Here is a 25312-nt window from a genome sequence, read left to right as displayed (position 1 = left end):
ATTAAAATACAAGCACTTTCTTTCCTTTAAGTAGCATCGCAACGCATACCGGATACCAACTAATACAAAACAATTTTCATATTCATTTAGAATCATTTAATGCAAAATACAATACTATTATTCACAGATTCATTCCTTGTACATTCTTTTATATATTAGTCAGAAATCACTGTCATGTATTAACATTTTGCTAAATTAGTACATTTACATTTTACCTATCTTTGTACATGCATAATATATTTAACTGTGCGATTACATACATGATGCTCTAACATATCCAATTAAATTCATCTTACGTAACTAATTAATACCGGTGACAAATACGTGCAAATGTTTACACTGTATCAAAATCTGCCTAGCACTATCTTTAATACATTAAATACTGCATTATTAATTTCGTACTTTATATTTTAGCGAATTATTGCAATTACATTATGTACTACATACTAACACGCTTATTGCTTTTCTTTACGTATTACTTGGCGATTTAATCAGCAGTTTAAACATCTGACCTGCACTTAATGCATAAAGCTGCAGTACATTTCACGTTGCACGATTACAAAACCTTACACTTGTTAATGCGTATAGTATGCATCAAAATTACATTACACTGAGCACTATTGTGATACTAAATACTGTGTATTAAATATGAATTACAAGTACTTTAAAGCTTAATTGCAAATATTAATTACATCATGAAAGGTTCTTAATTAACAAGATCCTGGATGCTGAGGAAAAGGAAATTAAGGAAATCAGCGATTGGCATGGCTTGAACCTGCGTAAGTCTGCGCACAGGATTTCATAACTTCTATTTTAGTTTTCAGCTCTGTTCGGGCAGAAGTTGCTGGCGCATTGTCACTGGACTTTCTTAGGTGATGCTTTTCGTATCTGGGCAATGGAAGACGTCTCCTATCTCTCCCCTTCCTCTCCACATTCACTTAAGTCATGGAGGTAAGAAAGTTACTTCCTACCTCCATGACTTAAGTCAGAGTTACGAAGATTAAACTCTTCGGGAAGGCAGCGAATGACCCATGTCTAGTATAGGAATATGTCTTCGGCATGACAGTATTTTAAGTACTCCCACAGACACGGCTGCAAAGACGTTATACATTTATAAACATCCATGACTTCTTGGGGATTCATACCCGTGTCTGAGGCTATGACAGCCGGCTTCCGCATCATTTTGCCGGACCGGATAAAAGTCCATTGGACGAAAACGCACAGGGCACCCCCCCCCTCGAAAAAACACCGATAATTGCCTACGCGACAAATACCCACACGGTTGAAACGCACATAAATAAAATCCTACACAGGTAAAAGGCCACATTGATATAAGCCTATATTGATAAAAGCCCACTATATGCCACGCAGAAAATAATAATTTCGTTATTACAAGGTCCGGCTATTAATTTACAGAACTCATGGAATAACTCAGAAGAAAAAAAAAGGTTAAACATATAGCCATTTAATATGATTCAAAGTAATCCCCATCAGCCGTAATGCACGTCTGTGCTCGGCTGTACAAATTTCGGAAAGAAGTTTTAAAGTCCTCTTTTTGGAATGCTCTTTAATAGTGACGTTACACTTTTCTTGATGGCTTCGACATCTTGAAATCTTGTTCCCTTCAGGGAAATTTTCAGCTTAGGACACAGGAAAAAGTCTGCGGGTGCTAGGTCTGGAGAGTATGGTGGATGCTACATTTCAATGACACCATGTTGGGCTAAAAATTACCTCACAGGCAACGCAATGTGTGGGCGGGTATTGTCATGTAGCAGCAGCCAACTCCCATTTTGTTGAAAATGAGGCCTCACTCTACGAATTCATTTTCGAAGTCGGTCAAGAACTTCTGTGTAGAACTGTCCATTGATAGTCATGTTAGGAGGAAGAAATTCATGATGAATGAGTCTAAGAAAGCGATTAACATGACCTTGATTTTGGACTTTTCAAATCGTAATTTTTTCTGCCTTGGTGAACTTGGAGACCGCCATTCGGAGCTTTGACGCTTAGTTTCAGGGTCATATTGATAACATTTCGTAGGTTTCCGCAGATGTCTTGCCCAATTTGAAGCAAGCAAAATTTAATGCTAATTCTTTGCTCCATTTTCACTTCGACAATAGGAATTTAAGAGCTACGTTTTAATACGCGAGAACCACTTACTTCAGAATGGCGCCGATTGCACTGCACATGCGCAAGAAAACGCTCTTCAATATGCAATCACTAGCGCCATCTTCCGACTTATCGTTCTCCTTCAGTTACGTCAGTCCTGGAAATTAATAGCCGGACCTTGTATTTTCGGTTTATATAAAATAAATTCATGAAAAAAAATATAAATAAAAAAAAAACTAATTTAATTAAATTAATAGTGCAGGCCAAGAACTGCGCTCAAACCACTGCTGTAAGGACTGACTCAGAAATCGCTAAAAGCACTATAGCCATGTTCCCCGTTCCTAGTTCTTTACCAATTTTTATAAGCAAAGAATTGTAGGATGACTGTGTACCTATTTCAGTCTGAGACTTTATCTTATGCTGCAGGTCTATGTCGCTTCATAGGGTATGACTGTATTGATGGCGCTCTGAAATTATTAATCTGATATTTATATGAAAAATCGATTTAAATTTGTTTGGCCTTTTTCATGATATTTCAGTATTGTTGTTTGGCTCTATATACAAATTTTAATCTGGCTCAAGTCCTGAGTATTCGCCAAAATTTTCTGTTAACAGTGCTTAATGTATTTTTTTCAATTTTCCATTAACAGTGTTCATTTTATTTATTTATCGTTTTAATAGTTAATTATTGATGGTGTTTATTTCTTTCTTTTAATATTTATTTTTCTTTTTTAAGTAGTCCGTAATTTTATATTCACGGTGTTTTTTTCTCGTTTTAATAGTGTTACGGATATTGCATTTAGTTAGCTATTTTTGGTAGAATTGTAATTAAAATTGTTTTATTTCCCCGTGTAATGCAGTGCGTGACGAGTTTTAAGAGAAAGCTACGTCGTAAAAGTAAAAATACAGGAGCACGCGCATTTAATAAATATAATATATCTCATAATTTATATTTAAATTGAAATAATGCAATTGTGTGTTAGCTGTAATTCTACTCTTTCTTAGTGTGAAACTGTAATTCTACTCTTTTGCTTTTCAGAAACCTCGAGAAGTTGCTAAAAGCTTCTCGTGACATTAAAAATATTTAAAAAGGCCGGAGAAAAACGTCTCAGTTCAATTGTTTACTCAGTTTTTGCTGCTGATTGTAGAAAATTCGCGGTGAGATCGGATTAGCTTTCTCTGCACTTTGAATTTGTGTTCTATTTAACGTTTTAACAGTTTAAATCCGCGAGCTCCTGTATTTTTACTTTTTCGGAGTAGCTATCTTTTAAAACTCGTCACGCGCTGCATTACATGGAGAAATAAAACAATTTTAATTACCGTTCTACCGAAAATAACTAACTAAACACAATATCCGTAACAAATAAATATTTTTACCATTATTAATTTGCTTTCAATATTTTTACAATTTTTTATCAATAGCGTTTACATTTTGTTTTCATAGTTGATCACAATTTCCTTTAATGGTGTTTATTTTTAATCTTTTTATGCTTTCCTATTAATTGAAGTTTATGTTTTGTTTTAATTTATTTGTTAATTTTGTATTAAATCGTGTTATTTTCTCTTTTAGAATATTTAATTTTTTAATTATGTTTATATATTTTTGTTTTCTTATTTTTCACTTTGGTTTTGTTAATAGTTTGTTTTGTTCCTCTTATTATATGCTTTATGAAATTTTAAATGTTACATGTAACTAATATTGACGGATGTAAAACTAATGTAGGAGGCATGGTTTTTTAAGTGCGATAACACTCATAAAAAAAGATTTGATGACAAAAAATATGTTCCATTGATGTAACCAAGCAATTCTTCTCAGGCAGTTTTACTATTATTATTATTATTACTATTATTATTTTCAAGTGGTATTCTATGTATGAAAATTAATGTTTATTTCTAAAGATGGGGGGGGGGGCGTTTAGATGCAGACAATGCTAGGAAGAAGTAGTGAAAGACGAGTCCAGCTTGAATTGCATACAGACTTGCTACCTTATTTTCTAAAACCAAATTTAACAGATGAACACCCTCTTCTACTCAATAGCCTGCAAGGGGTGAGCTTGGTGAGGAGCTTGTGGGTGGGAGGAGCGCGAGGGTCGAAACGTCTTGCTCCCTCCCCTTCCGTTTAAGCTCCAAGGACGTCCGCAGCGGAATGCGGAGTTCACGCCAGAGGTCCCTTCTGCAATTTCCTCTACTCCATCTCTCCGTCCACCCCTCCCTCGAGCGTTATTTCTTTTTACGTAACGTTGCAAAGCTTAAAGTTTTGTTTGTTTACTTCTTCTTTTTCCTTTCTTATTTTGCAGTATGTGAAGAAATGACGGGAACGTATGACGCGCTTTACGATTTAAAACAATGGCCATTTCAAATACCTCACTGTATGTTCATTTGTTTCGGAAAAGGAAATAAACAAAGCATGAATTTTTTTGGCGTGAGTTCCTATCATACCAAAGATTTTTCTTTAAAAACTATTCTTAACTTATTCGCTAATATCGATGTCGTTATTTAACGTTATTATAATTCATAAACTGTACTTCGTTGTTAGTGCGTCTATGCAAATAAGGTGAATAACACATAGACGTAAGTGTCCGAAGGCCACGGGAAAAAGGTTCCTGAGCCGAAGCCGTATCCCTGAATAACAAGGTACGAACATGACATTAGGTAGCATAAGTTCATACAACAGAGACCTCAATTAGACGAGAGCAATTTTAAATCGTAATACGCTACCTCTTTTTTTTTTTTTTTTTTTTTTTTCCCCTGAGGAAAAACGAAATTTTCAGTAGGACGTGGAAGTGATGTCGATATTTAATGTGTTCTGTTTAATTAAAGCAATAGAAGTTCATAGCTACAAATCAGGTAATGTCTGTCTACCTTTATTCTTTTCATGGAGCATTTTATATAATGAACTATGTGCATTGTTTAATCTGGTAGCATGAACTGTGCTGGCACTTTTATACACTCTGGTTAACAAAGTAAATCAAAATCTAGTTTGTATAGCTGTACTACTTCGGCATGATTGTGCCAGCAATTTTATGAAAGTCTCTTTATTACTTCTCTTATCCCCAAGTTAAAAATTGATCTTCAGAAAGAGGCTGACTTTTTAAATTGGGACATCCGTGTGAAAGTTTCTACCTTCTGAAGAACACTGGCAAGCCTGCATTATTACCAAATTATTTTCAACGGCCTTTCTGCCGTTTTGCAGGAAGTCTTACTTTGGACTAAAAACGGAGCTGTTGCCATTTCATGTGGCACATAGTATCTCCAGTTTACTTTTCGTACTTATAAAACTTTTGATGATCTATCGCCTCGTCTCGTTTCTAAGGTACGGCAACTCAAAATGTGAAGGTTTAAGTTAAAACTTACTTATTAACGTGCCAACCTTAAGGTTCCCAAAACTGAAAAGTATAACAGAAACACCTCCACTGCTTGCGGTAATTTAGAACATACATTCAAATTCAAATGGACTCCAGAGTACAAAAGTCAACATGAGCTATCAAACCTTGGCTTGGTCCTAAATGTTTGCGAAGCGACAGCAATTGGTGAAGCCAGAGAACTAAATTCAACCATTCGGGAAACGAAGTAGAATAAAGGTCAGCCTAATGCTGCCAAAGTTCTCCCTTGAAGAATTCTGCGCTATTTGTACTTTAACTAATTAGTATTCTGGTTGGAGTTCACGAAAATAACTGGGTTAATTAAAATAAAATCTTACAACGTTTTTCTTGGATGGTGGAAAATGAACAATTCTTAGTTTGTCGTCTTTCTGAGAAAGCATTATGTGGAGCTATTACCTTGGGCCTTCAGTTTTTATAAATGATACCCTGCTGACAGCGCTGTAAAAAAAATTCCAAGCAACCAAGGATTAATTATTTCGAAGTGCTTAATGTTTAGTACGCTCTACCGCTACATCAAAAAATATATATATAAATAGTGAGCAGAACTAAGGAAGGATACATAATAGACATTCAGGAAAATTGCTAAAGGGTCAAAGTCAACATGACTTAAACATTTAGCGAGAAGAAAGAAAATTTTTTAAACAAAATACAGGACCTCTACTTGTTTAGGCCTCCGGATGGAATCACTTTCACTTAGAAATAGCAAAGCCGGACTGTAACTGAATTTAAGCCCTGAATATACGGTAATGTACTGTTTTAAGAGATGGTAGCTCATTCTTTTTCTAGCATGCCGCTGAAAAAAATTAAGACTGTAAAAGTGCCACTAATTATAATAGAGAGAATGCTAGAAAAAGAAAATTGTAACAGAGAAGAAGAAAATTTATGGTATGGAAGAAAAAGGTTCGAAAGCAAGGATAGAAGCGTCCAACACTTTCTAACCACGACCCGATATAATTCAGACGTAATTCTAGCCGATATGATTCTAGCTGTCCAGCAGACTGTGACAGGGGAATAATTTCCCTCAAATCCGAAGAATGATCTATAAGCTGGGAAGACACCGTAAAGCTCAGTGCAGATGACCGTCCTCTGTGTTTACTTAAATTATTCTCTAAAGTTTTCGGGTGCTGTTTTCCGAGGGAAACCAGTAGCGAAATTGAAAAATCTAGGTTCAGTCATAGATGTGCAGAAAACTGTCGTCTACCAACTATTTAAATAAACAATACTTGCCAAGTGCACGTAACAGTTTCCAAGTCCGCGTTGTAGGTTGATTGCATTTAGGAGCATAAGCGGTGGTTTAATTGTAAATCGCGAGTAACTGAAACCGCGGATATCGAACCGCCGGATAGGATGACACAACCAAGGTGATCACTTCTAGTATTTTCAGGAACGAAAAATAATCCTTTTTCGAGTAAATTCCCATAAATTTATTGCACTTTCTGGAAAATAAGATTTTTGATATGTGCTTTGGGGGAATGGGTTCTTTTCTCAAAAGTTTTAACCTCCATTCAAGTGTTTGTATTCCAGGGAAAGACGAGCATGCATTCCGAAATTAGAATTTTCCCCCCAAACATTACTTGTTGCTAAATAAAAACTTATGAGCTCAGAGATTTTTCTGCAGAAAAACTTTATTTGTGATTCCTTCTCCAAATATGAGATGCATAATTTTTAAAAATAAGATATATGTTTTTCACACTAGAGTAATATGATTTGATCTTGAGAAACAATGACTTTTTTTTTTCGGACGTAAAATAATTCACTGATAGCTACTTTTCATTTTAATAATTTTAATACAAAATTCTTCAGAAAAAAAAGTTTGAAAAAATTAGCAGCATTCTAATGAATTTTCGATTGTGGCGGCTGAATCATTGTCTGATTTTTTTTCCCCAATTAGTTACCTATTTATTGAAATATATTACTATTTTGCTTGTTGCTTTGTGTTCAAAACTATCAGTGACATTGTACGAGTCTAATTAATTGTTGGCGGCCCATCAGTGTCTGAGCGGTAAAGTCGGTTAACACTGGTAGTTCGGTCCAAGGTTCGAATCCCGCGAACGGGCTGGCTGCATGGGCGTTTTCGTGGTTTTCCCCATGTGTAACGTGTATACGAGCCAGCTTCCCTCAGAAAGTCCTCCACGAAGGCATCGCTCCCCTTAGGCAGATAGCCCTAGTGTGCTTTGCCATAATTAAATAAACCAAACCAAACCTAATTAATTGTTGAAAATGCTATAATTTTTGCATACAGTACGGAAAAAATCTTAAATGGCAAAAAATCTTAAATACTTCTTATATGCAAAATGTTGCTGTTGCTTATGCTCACTTGTCTGACGTAGTCAGCCCAAGCCCACGAAATTCTTCGCGGCAGGGAGCGCTAGATTACACCTGTTGTTGGCAACAGCCTTGAGCCCCTAACAGGTGACAGTGCGATTTGGCTCAGTTCGTCCCCAATTTTGATGGAGAGCACCCCGGGAGGGACGGGTCCGAGGGACTCCCACCCCTTTCCCCCTCCACCAAACCACACGAGAGGACTTTCGGCTCGCTGCATATTTAGAGTGCCGCCATGCCGCACCGACACTATACATTTACAAGCATCCATGCCTTCTCCGGGCCTTTCCGCACGGCAGTCAGCGACGCTAACCACCATACGGTTGGGCAGCTTATATGCAAAATAAAAATTTATATTTCTAAAATACTTTCTAAATGTTTTTTATGTAGAAAACTCTTCTCACAACTAGTACTACTTTACCACGAGTAAACACTGTTTCTTTTTCTCAATTGAATTCAGTATGCAATTCAGAATATTATTATTTTTCAAGTGCCTTGTCGATCCATATGACTAACCCCTTTAAAAAATAATGTTTCACGCGAAAAACGCCGTCCTCCAAAATGTGCTGCCCGAGTCGGATTGCTCCCCTCTAGCTATGCCACTGCCTTGATTCAGTACTTTTTGAATCTCCACATTCTTTGACTTTGCTGAAATATTATTTTGAAGTAACTACCTTTCTACTGTTGAGTCTACACGCTTTGACTGCATCCGAGAAGTTTAGGTTCTTTTGATTTTACTTCCTGGGTTTTACTCTATACTAAATTCTATCGCGATTTTGCTCATGTGAATCTCTGCTATGACTACGTAGCAACGATCCCTACTGGAATCTGTGAATGATCACCTTAGAAATCCTCTTAGTTCAGAGTAGCTGATGAATATCGGCGAGAATGGGAAGTTTAATTTTCCCGAATAATAACTCTCATCTTATCTAATGGACTCAAATACAACTACGTATCCCCTTTGCCTTGGAATATAGGAGTTAAGCTTAAAAACGTGAAGTACTATGGCGTCACGGTTCAAGCTCTTTACCTACTATCTATGAGGATTATGACTATACAAGACAATACACAGAACACTGACTGCAACTCCTGAAATCCAGAAAATGATGAAGAAATTCAATTCCTGCTGAAACCTAGGAACAAATAGTAAAGCTGTGGAATGAAGATTCAAAGAGTAAATAAAAATACAAGATGAATGCTGACACATTGAGAGCTAAGTGTGATACTTTTCTGGCTAGTAATTGACCACCCTGAGGCCTGCTTATCTCTCAAGCGAGTGAAATCCTTCACCGTTTTACTCATTCCAGTGGACTGGTCTACCAAAAATGATGAAATTCATAATCGCCCGCGGGAAAAAAAAAAAAAAAAAAAAAAAAAAAAAAAAAAAAACTGGGCATACTGATACTTAAGAAGTCACCTCAATAGCCCACCAGCAACCGAACGGTACAATCACTGAACACTGGTAGCTCGGTTTAAGGTTCGAATCCCGCTAACTGGCTGGCTGCATGGGTGTTTTCGTGGTTTTCCCGATATGTAACTCGTATAAGAGCCAGTTTCCCTTAGAAAGTCATCCACGAAGGCATCCCTCCCTTTAGGCAGATAGCCCTCGAGGCTTTGTTATAAACGCATAAACCAAATAAAAGTCACCTCAACAAAAAAAAAAAGTTGCTAAAATTCCTGAGATTTTGCCTTTTTCTGCAATTCCTAGCTCAACTAATTCTCTGCGCTGAGAATGGAAGATAATATGGAAATTATTCTCGAAATCATTGAAAATGCTGAAGTTCGCAGTCCACCTAGTTCTCACCTGAATACTACACCAAATGTGATGATCAAAACTCTTGATGATCACCATAAGATTCTTAAGGAATTTGATGAAAGTATGGAACCTAAATTTATCGGTAAATTTCATTTTGACTGCCTAAGAATTATTCTTGAGACTATACATGACTACAGCGTAATTGTGGACTACCTTAACTGTAAAAGTATTGGTTATTTCCTTGTGAAGCACGAAAATGATCGCCGAATCAAAATGGTTATCAAAAGACTGCTAATCAGCTGCCTGGCTGAGAATATTTCAAACGCACTCTTGTGCTGTTAATTTCAACGTTCTCAAAGTTACCCGGCTTAGAAATTTCAAAACCGAAGCACTGATTTCTGTCTTCCAAGTTCAGCTGGCTTCGACTACTAACGTTAATGAAACATACTCCATAGACCGGCTGCTACACTTTCTTACGGCTATAAATTCAAACTCAAGAACTTTATACCCCAGTGTTATAATTGTCTGAACATTGAACTCTCCTTGCAAAATTACGATCTCCAATCAGGCTGCATGAAAGTGGCAAAAATCACCTCTCAGCTCAATGTGAATTAAGAGGAACACAATCCCCGACTTGACGTCACTGTCTTGGTTCGCACGTAAGTTCTTATCGTGGCTGTGAATGTTTTAAGAAGTGCACTAAAAATTCATATACCCATCCCGGAGTTAGCTATGCTGAAATCATCGTTATCGAATCGGAGTTAGCTATCTATTGAAAATCAGCCTAGAAAGAACTCTACCAAGAGTAACTTTGATGATAAAGCATTCGCCGTAGCTCTTCAGCCGATGCAGTTAATCTGAGTGACTTCAAAATGTTTCCTAAATTTATGACTCTAAGAGATATATTCGATCCCAGTTACATCGCTAAATTTGTCAAGCATTTCTTCGAGCATTATGATCAATTAAAAAATGCTTCTAATAATTTTGAAAATATTTTGTATACTCATTTGTACAATTTGTCCAAATGAGCGATTAGTTTAACAGCATTCTTACCCGTTAATACCAGTAATTGTTTTACACTTTCCCTCGTATGGTTCTGAAAAGACTCCCTTTTTACGTGAAGTAACTGTGTACTTTCTTGTTTGTCGGCTCTTTAATGCTATGTTTTTAATTTTAATAGTCTGGGATAGGGAACCGTGCCTCGTGGCGTGCGGCCACCTAACAGACTAAATTCTATCGCAGTGGGAGGAATTCCGATATTACAGAAACCCTAAACTGCATTTTAGGTTACAAGAACATTGCACCGAATGTTACAAAAGCAATATTTTTGCCTAATTATTGTAACTTTAGCCTTGATGGATCATTTCAAAAACTATGGCTTACTTCCAGCTCTTTCGTTAGGAACATTCAAACATGTCTTTACATGCTCGAGTCATAAACTAGGAAAAAGTCTTAGGGCTGAGTCTTTCTGCTTTGATTCCCAAAGATCAGATCTAAACTAATTCCATAACAGGCACAAAATTTCTTGGAACAATAATGATTCCACACACAGAACTTGATTAACCATTAAACAAAATAAGCATGCTCTTAGAGCATCAAGGAAAGAATATACAACAGAAAGATTTTTAGGGCATCAAGTAAAGGAAGCACCGCAAAATAAGAAAAAGGTGCTTAGAAATTCAAGGAAAGGTGGCACTACAAAAATTTTTCATTCCCATTTTTAACTGTGAAATGTATGGTCAAGCTAAATAAAGAACGAGAGAGAAAATGATGGTGGAGTGAGGAAACTAAAACGACTTTTAAAAGTCCGAGAGACCATCTTTTCAACGTTCAAACCAAACAGCTTGATTTTACAAATGAAGCGTTCTTTATCATTTTATCTTTATTTTAATTTAGACGCAAATGAATACATTTCAATGTAATTTGATTTCTTTCGATTACAGTTAAAAGACTGCTGCATTTTAAGCAAGTTTCAGTTTCTTATTTTTAGGTTGACCATCTCTATATTTCAACTATGGTGAAGTTCAGAATTTACACGAAATACGTTACCTTCAAGTACGAATAAAATGAAATTATGCTTCAGTCTCTTACATAAGTTAAACACACACCTATATATATATGCGTGCGTGTAATAAAACTGCTCCATTATTGTGATAAAACTGCGTTATTATAAATAAAATGACTTGGTGAGAGCTGCAACGGATTGGCGTGCTGAGATAGGACTGCATCATAACTTAAAAGACTTTGCTGAGTAGTTAGAACAACGGATGCTTAAACAGCAACAACAACCCCCCAAAATTATATATACTTGCAGACATAGTGTACAAATTCCACACATAATGTTATTTCTATATAATGCGCATTATCATTGTGAGTGTGCTATGCACACCCCCCCTAAAAAAAAATTATACAGCTTACATCTTAATCAATGAACAAATTTAGAAAAGTAAACTTTGCGTAGCGCGGAAAGTAGCAGAAGAGATGAGCGAAGTGAAGAAGAAGGAGTTGCGGCGTAAATAAGCTTTTAAATACGAATTCCATTTCAATTTTGTATGTTGTAAAGTGAGAAACGAAGCATTTGTATAATTTCCTACCTCTTTTCATTTTAGCAGATTTTTGTCATTGTTTGCAACTTATTCAATTTGCGTACTGTAATTGTAACGCTTCAGAAACCATCTTGTGCATCCTGCTGCAAGCTATCATTCGATGAAATCGTTACTTATATTCAAACACATCGGCCTATTTCGATACGCCAAGTGAAAATTTGTACCTCCTAATTCCTTCCCCAAAGTTATTAAGCTAAGTCTTCAGTTATGTGCATGAAAAATGCAGTTTCAAATAATTCGGATAGTATTTTAGGCGTCTGCATATAAATGTCACCTAAAAAATGTGAAAATACAAATAAGTATTTTTTTAGGTTAGGATTTGATTAAATAATATGACTTTTTTTTTAAAGAGAGAAAAACAATGCCTATTTTTTATGCAAGAGGCTTACAAGATTTCTCACAGTACACGCCACTCTGTAATGAGAAATTACAATTCTTAATCAAAGCCTCTCCTTTCGTATACGTTAAGATGATCTAACGTATCAATTCCTAAAGACAATATGCATTTAAAAGGTCAACGGTATCACGCGACTATCAAAATTGGGCCATGAATGATCAGATGGAGGTCATCTGGTCAGATGGATCTCTTCTCGTGTGGCACTGTGCGGCCAGTCGTGTGCATCTGCTTCACTTATCCTGAAGAGAGTTGGCAGAAAGATTAAAGGGTGTAAAAATTAAGTCGACGGAAAATGTGCAATGTTTTCTGAACGATTTTCTGCTGGAAAATCTAGGTCCAGTCATCAGTGTGCAGAAAACTGTCGTCTACAACGTACCTAAATAACTGTGCGTGCCATGTGCATGTAACCGTTTTTGGACAATAGTATGTCTTTAAAAATGCCTTTTTTGAAGCAAGATAGCATGCCTTACGTAATGGCATGACTTAATTTTTACTTCCTTGTACGAAGTAAAAAGGCAGTATTGTAATCGTGAAAAGTTTCAGGCAACATATTTCAACGAAAATATCCATTTTGACCGCTATCGAATGCAATTTAACGATGTTTTTGCGTGATATCTGTACGTAAGGACAAAATAAAAGACTCTTTTCCTCCAAAAAAATTATAAAACTGCTTTAAAATGAATTCTGAAGAGAATATTTCATGGCGTCTGTACGTATCTCGCATAACTCAAAAACGAGTAGCCTCAGAACGTTGAAATTTTGTATATAGGACTACTATAATATGTAGACATGCACCTCGTATTTTGGTTGCAATCGGGCGCGCCAAACGTATATAAATATATTTATATATATATATATCCATTCTGTTACCCGGCTCAGTGATCTCAGTTTCTTTACTCTTATATGTTTGTAAATTGTACATTTTTTGCTTTAAAAATGATTGAATTATGTTGTTCTTATCTTCCGTTTAAGGTTTTTATGCCTTTAGTAAATCTCTATGCAATATTTTTAGAATTATCAACAATTTTAAAGTTGTTTAAGTGCCGCTAAGCCTAATAATTTTTTTGTTGGCGACCATTGCTTGTTTGCATTTACAGCAGAGTAGTGGATTTGTTGCGAATCTAGAGAAACGTAGCTTCGCAACAACAAAAATAACGCCTTCATTTATTATTGCGAATTAAATCATGCTTAATCCTTTCTGGAATTTTTTCGAGGAAATAAGTGTTTAAGATTCACTTCGTAATTTTTAATGCAGATATTTTGAGTTTTTATGTATTTTTGCCTTGTCGCGAAGTGAGAACTGAATTAATTGAATAAGAAATACTAAATCGTCTGTGAAAAACTGTTTCTTTTCTGTTTTGTTTGCTTAATTTCTTTCATACATCGTTTTAGCTTTATTATAGTATTTGAATAGAACATGTGGCAACAATAATTCTTCAAATGATATAAATTCTGTGCATTCAGAGTGTCGTTATAGTAAACAAATATAGTGAATTTTAAAGAGTGCATTTATTCTATTGTGGTTTATGCGCTGTCGACGAAGTCGATTTAATTCAATCCAATCAATTCAAATGGAATTCAAGAAAAAAATGCGTATAATTTAATATTCCGTACAAGGAAGTCATGTGGTGTACACATCAGATTTTTTTTATGTGTGTTCACGAAAACATGAGTATTCCAGTTATATCGATTTGATATCAGAATTCCGCCGATATTATTTCAGTCAAATACCTAGGTGATACATAGATATGAGAAATTCTGTGTTTTGATTTACAAGATATAAAAGTTCTGTTCATTGTACAAAGGACTACCAGGTCTCTGTTTTTCTTGTTAAGTTAGTTTAGTGTTCAGATGTTAAGCGAGAAAGATCACTAGGCTCTGTTTTTTAGAACATACAGAATGGTCTGGAATTTAAGCTGGTCTCAATCTGCATATTGGAGTTGCAAGTTCTTCATAGACAAGACTTATACAACCTACATTTACACAATTAATTACAATTCTCAGTCATCAATGAAATTTCAGTTTTTTTTTTAATAAAATGTGAAGGATTCTAACTGGCGTCGGAGCAGACTTTTCTGTTAACGCTAAACCATCGATTCTCCTAACAAATATGAAAATTACTTAGAAATTTTAGCTTACATGTTCTTACTTATGTTCAGAAGTATGTGCCTGAATTTCATCAGAAGTGTGTACCGCATCCCTGCTTATTATACAGGTATTTGTCTGAGGAATTTTGATGTCAGGATAATAACTGGAGCGCTTCCTCCTTTTATGTGAACTACAGTATTGTTGGAGCAACATTTCTGAAAGATATAGATGATCCTCAGAATGCCTAATCCTCGAATGCTGTTCCATAAGGTATTTTTGATCGCAACTATGTTGTCATTCCGGTGAAACAAGATTGCAATATTACTATGATAATTCCTATAAGCAAGATATTACTATTCTCTGACCTGTGTTCAAGAATGCTTTATCCAACCCTGAGGTAATTCTTGCAGCTAGGTAAATTACTCAACTTTCCTTGGCATATGCTAAAACTTTGAGTGGAGCAGTGGAGTTGTCTGTCGTGAGACGAGAGGTGTTCTGTTATTGCTAAATTTGCAAATGAAGCATTGCGAATACTGTAATATACTAGAAGTAATATACTGCAGTTACTAAATATTATGTAAACTGATGAAGAACTTGCGCCCGTGGAAAAGTAGACAACTGTCTACACAACGTATAATTTTACCAGTTTCAGTGACATTTTAACTTCTCGTCCACACATCTGTGATATCTTCGTCAGTTCACAATTATTTCATTTACATGGAGTTTTTTTTTTGTAAATATTTGAATTATTATTGCTACTGCTAGTTTTGATATTATTTAAAAAATATTTTCCTTTCTTGTTTTGCGATAATTTGACAATCAAATAAACTTGATCACAAAGAATTTCGTCTTGAGAAAATAAATAAGCAAAATAAAAACAGCACTTAAATATTCCTTAAAAATGTAAACAGAGCAAAAGATAAATTATAATGGCATATAAAATTTACGTTATATCATATAGAAATCAAAAGGTAATGGAATTAGTTTAAACCGGAAAAGATACACAATAATGGCAATACTGAAGTTCTTTTGCAAAAAAAGTTGAAACATGTCTAGTGCCTGTTAAAACTATTGTCATTATTAAACGCTTCCCTTTTGCCTACGAATTACCTAAGCATTTGGACTTGGTGTTATTTTTATGTGTTTCGTTTATAACTGCTGAGGGTCAAATAAAAAAGAACTAAAGCAGTCACATTTAGTTCTGGAGCATAAATTATTAAGAAAAAGCAGTGTTGTGGAACACATTCGTTTTCGAAACAGCAGGGTTTAGTAGCAGAAAGGGGATAGCAAACACGCATTAAAAAGAAATAAAATCAAAATTGAAATGCATGGCCTCAATGAATACATGAAATGCTGACTTTGATGAATTCCCCCCCACCACGCCCCAATGCAAAGCTTTCTTCAAAAGAATGGACATACGGGCCGATCATCCAAGGTCAAGCAATTTTTGCTCACGTGAGGAAGAAAGCTATCGTTCCGCGAGTTTCAAAGGTTGTTGAATATGGCTGTTATACGGCATACAGAGAGAACGGTGTGATTAGGGTTACCAACTCTACCAATTCGCAGTAAAGGATACAAAATATATTTACATTAGACCCTTTTTTATTATCATTGTAAATTACTGAAATACAGTTTTAGAATAAATGCTCATGTGGACGATAAATTATCATTAAAATTTTGAAAACAATCGGAAAAAATTTTACTTTAGTAACTTAGGTAACACCATATCGATTCATTAAACACAAAAGATGAATTATTAGAATAATCATCAAATTTAAATTAAAAAAAAGTTAGTTAAAAATGTAGGAAAAACTTTTAAAATGTTTCAAACTAAGTTTTAAATTTAATTTTTAAAATTGTATTTATTCTAGTTTTTGACAGACTTCGAAAAAATGGGCATCACATTTGATTTTTTTCGGTAAATAGTGAACAATTTTCTTTAATTTATAAATAATTTATAAGTTCAACCGTACATCTTGTTTAATTCATTTCTCCAGCTAGCTGATATGACATTAAAATTTTTTTCATGTTAAGCTGATGTTGCAGGAATTAAAAACAAAAAATATTCATACATTTATAATCGGCGCTTTTTAAAATCATGTATCATTTGCTACTTGATGTTTTGGATCTTGTAAAATGTTCAAAACTTTTAATGCAGTGCCCTCCTTTTTTTTTTTTTCTTTTCTTTTAAGTCCAAAGGGCGTTAGCCCAGAAGGTTATTTATGATATTTCGTTTTGGCATTTTGCGTCGAAAACTTTAAATGTCCGTTTCACTTTTCAAATTGTTGCCACCAAATATTATCGCCCTGTGTTGTATTTAAAGAAATAAAATGATGAATCTACAAAAATGTAGATGTGTTTCTCGCATTGTGAGAAAACAACGGTACCTAGAGCCATCCAATTTTGAATAACGTACGTCTCCATTCGAATATGGGCATCTGGAAGCCCAAATTTGGAATTTGTTTTATTATCTGTTTCATATTTTGTAAAACATTTATGAGTTTTTGATTAAGAAACTCAACGATTTCAAAGCGAGCAATGGCAACGTTGTAGAGGAAAAACATTTTTATCTCCAACGCGCGAGTCTCTGTACCGGAAATTCTATAGATATGCTCACTTTAAAACTATTTTGCGATATTGCTGTTGAAATGAATTATATGGTTTAAGTGCGAAAAATGTGATATTTAATAAATAAATGTTAACTCACAAAATGCTAAAAAAACGCCCCTTTGGAAGTAATATAAAATCTGAAACCTTTCAGATTTTTTTTATTGTTTTTTTTAATTTAAAGTTAAAATATGTAAATCTTGTGCTGCAGGACATTCTAAGGACTCTACATGATAGCATTATACTTATACCACTGGATGAATTTTATAATGAAAATTAATAAACTACACATCTCTCCATAAGCTGCGATAAGAAAAAGCGTGATTGACATAATGCAATAATTTGCGAATCAATATTCGTGCATTTATGCTATGCGATGAAATTTTTGAGGCAACCGTGGGGCAAGGTAGAAACGAACCTGCAAGCAGATTCCGGCAATTTGGTGACCGGGCTTTCGTCGTAGCAGCAGCAGCCGCGCGGACAGCGAGTCTAGGGCCGGGCCGAAAGAATGCAGAGACCCTCGGGGGTAAGAATGTCGCGTCGGCCAACCAGACCGGGAACCTCTCTCTGGCACGGTTCTCGCTTACTCGCCCGATGCTTTCCACGGCTCTTTTTCCGATACTCGACTCGGACTCGCTACTACCACCATTATGCTGGCTTGCGTTACTCCTTGTCGGTAAAAACCAGCGCGAGGCGGAAAAAAACAATAAAGGATACCCCCATTCACCGAAAGAGGTAAGCGTTTTTAGATTAATTTGTCATTTTAAACAGCCCCCTCTGCATTCACGCTTTCCTTCATTATCAGGTAAATGGGGAGGAATGCCGCTTTTTTCCTTCTTTTCTTTTCTCCGGCTTGAAGTATTTCTTCGCTGGTGAACTGAACTGCGCATGCGTTCCCGGCGACCACATGGCGCGGTTTAAGATTTTTGGCGGATTTCTCTTGTTTATTTTCTTTGCATATTTTTGAGTATTTCACAAACTCATTTATACAATTGCAGTTTTTAACCGAGGAAAAAGAAAAAAGGGAGGTGGAAGAAGACAAAAATTGGAAATATTATATTTTAATATAAATTCCAGGTATTTGGAGTCTTGGAAAAAGATGAAACACAAAGGTACTATTTTTCGCCGAATTTTTGTTTCTCCGTAAAATATAGAAGTCATCTCTCACCAACTCGGTCAACATCGTTCCAAATATATGCGCATATTTTACGGTATATAAATGAATTAAATGTCCCCCCCCCCAAGGAATGGTTTGGTTTTTGGTTTATTTGATAATGTCAAAGCTACTTAAGGGGAGACATACGGGTTTTTATGAAGGGTTTGGTTTATGTGATTACGGCAAAGCCTCGAGGGGTATCTCCCTGAGGGGAGGACTTTCTAAGGGAAACTACCTAGCATACACGTTACATATGAGGAAAACCACAAAAACGCCCATGCAGTCAGCCCGTTCGCGTGATTCGAACCTCGGACCGAACTACCAGTGTTCAGCGACTTTACCGCTCGGCCGCTGGTGGGTCCTTTATGAAGAAGAAACTGGCTAGTAGACGCGTTATACTAGAGGGATAACCACGAAAATTCTCGTGTAGTCAGCACGTTCACCTGAAACTGAGCTCAGGTCGATCTACTAGAGTTTAGCAACTTTACCGCTCGGCTGCTGGTGGGTCCACCTCCAGGAACATGCATATATTTTTGGATAAACAAATTTAGAATTCATCTCGAGAAGGAGTGATGTATAACCCTGTTTCCCAAAAATACATATACATTTTCGTAACCATAGCTGCTACACATTCATATTTCTTATATAATTTAATGCTAAAGCTCTTGTTTCAAAGTATTGCCTACCTTTTGAATATGTAAAAAGATTTTAAATTCTTAAGAAGTTATCCTCGGTAGGATGCTGTGATTTGTTTGGAACTATAGAATCACATTGTACTAAAATTCACTTAGTTCAGTGTTTTATTATACATTTCGAAACGCACGTTTGTACACAGTTTCTGTCTCGAGGTAAGATTCAAGCGTTATGTAATTTCCACAGTTTTCTTCGTTTTAATAGAGGTTTCTTATAGGAAGTCTTTGACTAACGTATCATTTCCCAGAAACAAATAGCTATAATATTCTTATCCATAGTTAAATAATCCAAGTTAAGTCTGCGAATGTCTTAAAAGCACCGAAATCTATTATTTTTTATTTTTTGCTGATTGTGGAAATTTATCTGTAGAATGTTACTTGCATGACGTCGTATGTTCCTCATGAAAGCAGATACATCTTTATTTACGCGCTTCCTGATGCCACATCTTTTAACAAACTTATAAAAGTTATGCATCTAATCTCTCAATATCTTGTGTTGTGCATTTTCAAACACATATTTATTCACTATTTTTTTCAACAGTCAAGAGAAGGTTATAATAATAATTATTTTTTTTAATCTTTCCAAAGTTATTATAGATTATATTTTAGATAATCTAATGTCCTTTAATGCCTAACATAGATTGTTTCCAACAATATTTGCAAAAAAATCTAAAGCTTCTCAGATCTGCATATCTTTGCTTGGAAATAAACGAGTTTATTTTGTGATGCCCAGATGTTTAAATAAGATTGTAAAGGCTGCGTCCTGTATTTTCCGTGTGCAACACATTCTATTCTATTCTATTATTTAATATATTCTGTTTCTTTACGTATATCTTTATTTATCATTACTTTTATATTTTATTCTTTATAATTTTTGAAGCTATGTTTCTGTCTCCTTTTAAAGCCTGCGCCTAGTTACTCTTATTATAGAAATTAATGCTTAGATGTCTTATACGTGCAATACGCTTACATAATGATTAAATATCCTATAGGATTAATGTTAAGATATTATATTGTTGACGTATAAGGGTACGTAAACAATATTTCCTAGAATTTGCAATTAAGCTATTAAGTATAATTGTACATATTAACAAAGCAATAAAGACTACCTCAATTTTATCCCAGTGCATTCGTTGTATATCCCTGATATAAATTTTATTTCTGACACAGATTTAATGATACATACTCATATAGCGGTCGCGGACATTTAGCCGATACGAACAATTAGTCGGCAGGACATATTGCCGACAAGACATTTAGCCGACAAGGCATTTAGGACTGCAGGTTTAACCGACTGCACGTTTAGCTGACAATGCGAGCATGGACCCGAAAAAAAAAAATGTGTAATGGGCCAGTAAAAATTTTCCGTTTTAATCTGACAAAAGACTATTCGAGGTTATACAACGAAGCTTATGAACAAGTACCACAATTTTAACTTAATTTGTTTAATGCTAAAATGACTACAGATTTTTAAATTATATACAAAAGTAACCTTATTTTGGCGTACATTCTGAAATTAATTTCGAGAGCAAACAGACAGAAGTCTCTTTATTTGAGAAGGGGGCAAGAAAATTTCAGCAGGGGGAGGGAAACGTTTTTATTTGAAAAGAAATGAGCAGAGCAAAGCGAAAACAAAAAACAAACAAACAAACAAACAAACAAACCAAAAAAAAAAAAAAAAACGGAATTTGTCGAGGAAAATAGTAATGAAACGCAAAAAAAAAAAAAAAAAAAAAAAATGTTAATGTGGAAGGGTTTAAAGGAATCTAATTTACTAACTGAAGAAGTTTTACGGATATTTTTTGTAGTTCCAAATTCAAAATTATGATTAAGTGTCCAGTTGTGATTGGTTGCCAAAATTTTGTTTATTTTCGAACACACGATTCACGTTCTCTGACGAGAAATTTCAACGCTTTTTCAATTTGGCAGATGTATGTCAAACCATACTGACATGATTAGCTAAAATTCCACAAGAATTAAAATCAGTGATGGAATCTTTCAGAAATGATGAACGAATTTAAGTAATGTTTGCAAAAATAACTCGAAAATTGCATATGTGCAGAATCCGAGCAATTTTATAACTCACAGAGAGATTAAATGATATGACGATAAAATTGTTAAGATTATTTTCAATAGCCGAAGGTTTTTTTGATGGCAAGAGAAACATTTCTGAAAGCCTTCATCACTGTCCGTGGCAGAAAATCTTCTATCTATGAAACCTGATTTCAGTTAATTAGTAGTATCTCAGAAAGAAAGTGTTCTGAAAAACACGTATTTGGAAGCATGTTATATGTGATAGTAAAAGGGAGATTGTTTTCTAGTAAGGTTGACATGCTTTTCCAAAGAGAAGCAAATGAACAGTTTTACGCTAAAGAATTTAGGTTCTGGATCAAAAATTATGTTCAATATATGGAAAATTAAAATTCGAATTGTTAGTTTGCACTACATAAAAATGAAACTTGTCTAGCAAATGGCGACCACGTTAGGAGATCAAAATATGCCCATAAGGCGATGAAATATTCCTATGGCGTAAATAGGTTTTTAAGGAATAAGTTATAAAAATTTTAATGAAATATGAGGCCAGTGCTACCCGTGTTGAATACAGTGACATAGGAAGCATGATGAAGAATAAATACCAATGAAAAATATAACGCACGGTATATAGGAAATTATTAGGTAATGCTGTGAAAGACTATATTTTACAAAGAATTTCAAAGGTTATTTATGTATATTTTATAGGAAAAGAGTTCTTCTACTTTGTTGCCCTATATGTTACGTTTTGTTGCTAAAACTGAGAAGTTTACTAAAAACAAATAGCTCCATTTTGAAGCCACCAGCCTTCGAACAAAGCGAAAATAATATAATATTATTAAAAATACGAGTTGTATTAATTTAACAATTTTATTGACATATATCGCCCAAATTGGAAGAGTGTTTAAATTTTTTGTCAGGGAGTATTAATCTTATGTTTGAAAGGAGCGATCTACAAAAATAAACTGGATTTTTCCATATTAACAAATTTTTCTTCTATAATTAATGGCATTAAATTTTTAATACTTTCGAAATACTAATAGCTTAGCTTTTTTACATTCATTATTATTTTCCTGGACAGATTACGTTACATTTGTTTTCACTTTGCTTCACTTATTTCTTACCAAGTAAAACCATTTCGCTCTTCCGGCTGCTGAAATTTTCTTTCCCCCTTCAGAAATAGAGAAATCTGTGTTTGATTACTCTCAATATTGATTTTAAAATCTGCACCAAAATAAAGTTACGTTTCTGTCTAATTTAAAACTCTATAGTCTCTTTAGCATTAAATAAAGGCAGCACTACGTACTTGTATATAAGCTTTGTCGTTGTGCACCCTGGAAATGGCCTTTTGTCAAGTAAATGAGGGAAAATCTTATTAGAGCTTGTCACATGTTTTTTTGCCTACATGCGCGTCTTGTCAGTGCGTGCTGTCAGTAAAATGAGTTTTTGGTTAAATACTGTTGTGTGCGTACGGGTTCGTAATAAATTGAATGTACAAGTCCGATAATAGGTTAATTAAAATTTATTCTTATTAAAAGAAATATATCAGAAAGCTTGACTTTTCTTAGAGATATTTGTACAAGTGTTCACATTATCACGCAGTATAATGAGTAGTTATACTTCAAACTACTAAAAACGTTGAAATACAACGCAGTGCAAAGCGCCGTTGTATAAAGAGAAAGTTAATTCAGATATCTCAGTTCGCGCGGAACTGAACAAGTCGCAATAGCAATAACTAAGCAACTGAGCCAAGACTTTGTTGATTTTATTTATAAATTATGCCGCGCTTAGCTAGTATATCACTAGCTTTTTGCCGGTTCAATAAAATAAAGATGCTGTAGGGCGCTGAAAGTAGAGAATTGCATAATTTAAAAATACATATCATAAAGTTGAAGAAGGGGGGCTAAAACATAACTGGCACTAATGAGCCGAGATGTCTCACTCCGGCTTTAAATAGTTGTTAACCGACCGCGCGAGATAGTTCTAGCATTTTCTCCTTTCTGAAAACCAATAAGAAAATGGAATTACGGTTACAGCTAACGTAGTGGTCAATTACATTTATTCAATTTCAATACATATTACCGAGATATCCATTTATTCAATTAAATGCACGTGCTCATATATTTTTACTTTTCCGGCATAGCTTTCTCTTAAAATTTGTCTCGCGCTGCATTGCACGGGGAAGTAAAACAATTTGAATTATAATTCTACTAAAATTAGCTATGTAAATACAAAATTCGTAACAATATGGTGTCAGCTGAATGTCTTGTCTGTTAAATGTACTATCGGCTAAATTTCCTAGCGGCTAAATGTCCCAACTAGCTAAATGTCCTGTCGGTTAAATACCTCTATCGGTTAAATGTCCCAACTAGCTAAATGTCCTGTCGGTTAAATACCTCTATCGGTTAAATGTCCTATGGAATAAATGTCATTGTAGGCTAAGTGTCCGTGTTGGCTAAATGTCCTGTTGGCTAACTGTTCATTTCTGCTAAATCTATGTTTCAGCTAACCGCTGTCGGCTAAGCGCTTTTTGTCGGATAAGTGATTGTCGGCTAAATGTTACAGACGACTTATACAAAGAGAGAGCCTGAATGTTATCGAAAACGTGACAGCTATAGAGGAGTGATTTTATTTTAATTGGATTCGGCAAAGCATGCGAAGACTATTTGCCTGAGGGGTGAAAAAGCATTCGTGAAGAAATTTGTAAGAATAAAAATCTAATGTGGACATCACATGACTTCCTTGTACGGCCTATTAAATTTTACACATTTTTTGCTGCACATTCTTTAAACTTATTTCCTCGAATTTTATAGATATAAAATTTAGAGATATATTTCTCATTTAATCAATTCAGTTCTCATTTCTCGGCAAGGTAAAAATACATAAAAAGTCAAAACATTTTCATCAAAAATTGTAAAATACAGAAAAACCTAAAATACAAATACAGTTAAAAATTTTATTTTGCAATTAAAATTAGAGTTTCCAAGGGAAAACATGAATATTTCCAATGGGATGAAAGATAAAATTTTCGGTGCATAAAATTGTAATGAAATTTTGGCCCCACTGGGCAAAACGTATAGCTAAAGTTGATGCTCCAACTGACGATTAACCATACTAATTAAGAGTTTCAAATGTTAACAAATAGCGCCTTTGTTAGGCCTAGCGAAACTAACCACATATATATATAAGTATTTATGAGTAATTTAAAAAGCAGAATATTTGCATTTAAGCTGCTAAGTAATATATATGTATGTAAGATAAAAAATATGTAAATGAACTTTATAATTTAATTTAGTAATAGCCTTTTAATTGCTTTTTTAAAATTTGGTTATTTCATCTTTATTCTAAAAATAATAACATTTCTGGACTGCGTCATTTCTAGATTAATTTATGCCACAAAGCTTGCATAATGCTGATGACGTAGTTATTTCGGAACCTAAATTTTGAGAACTGAAACTTTTAACCTTCCTCTTCGGTGAGCTGCCATATTGAATAAATGCTTACTTCGCTTATAACTTTGTTGCTACTTGGGCTCTGTTGCTACTTGTTCTTTCGCTGTGCTCTGTTCCTGTCGCAACGGTATTCAAAAATGTAAATATTCTGAAAATAGGCACGGCTAGAATTATGTGGCTCTAAATGTGAATTTAAATAAAAATGGGATTTAATATCTACCTCGACTGCCAAATTTCTCATTCATTGTGGAAATTTCAGTATTCTACGCAATCATTCTTCCTCTTCAATATAGATCTACGTTCTACGCTAACAACATTGATACGTCTTTTTCCCTTTTTTTTATTACTTATATATATGTGCTTGGTGCAGCCGATTGCAACACAAATGGAGGTCCGTAACAACACTGGTGTGCAAAAATTAAGATGAAGTCGGAAAATTAGCATATCAGCTGAACGAAGAGGCAGAGCGGACAGAAAGACCAATCAGAAGATTAAGTAAGGTGATGTACGGTAGCACATGCGCAGATATGCAGTTAGACGTAATGGGGGAGTGTCTGAGTAGTATAAAGCATGTTGTCGGTGTAAGATCAGTATTTCTGGCAAAGAGATTGCACGTCGTATAGCAGTTAAAATCACACCGAGTTGCTGCCTCAGCGAGAAATTGCGAATAATCAATCTGTTAGACGACATCTGAATGCTTTTACCCGAAGTCGAAT

General features: G+C 34.9%; 1 protein-coding gene across 3 annotated transcripts in view; it reads left to right on the top strand.

Moving 5' to 3' along the window:
- Positions 1–25312, top strand: part of LOC118191059 (ankyrin repeat and BTB/POZ domain-containing protein 2) — a 224805-nt gene that overhangs the window by 89127 nt on the left and 110366 nt on the right. Inside the window, exon 1 of one of the 3 annotated variants that reach the window (XM_035361853.2) lies at positions 17863–18000. The exons of the other annotated variants lie outside the window; for them this stretch is intronic. The gene's annotated coding sequence lies outside the window, so the exon portion shown is untranslated. Of the gene's footprint in view, positions 1–17862; positions 18001–25312 lie in introns of those variants that run through there. 3 annotated transcript variants of the gene reach the window in all.

The sequence above is a fragment of the Stegodyphus dumicola genome, chromosome 1, assembly GCF_044657685.1.
Source record: "Stegodyphus dumicola isolate Sdum_Otavi_A_Nest chromosome 1, ASM4465768v1".
In the NCBI taxonomy this organism is placed as follows: Eukaryota; Metazoa; Arthropoda; class Arachnida; order Araneae; family Eresidae; genus Stegodyphus; species Stegodyphus dumicola.
Note: the sequence above shows the minus strand (reverse complement) of the source record. Positions and strands in the feature narration are given on the sequence as shown.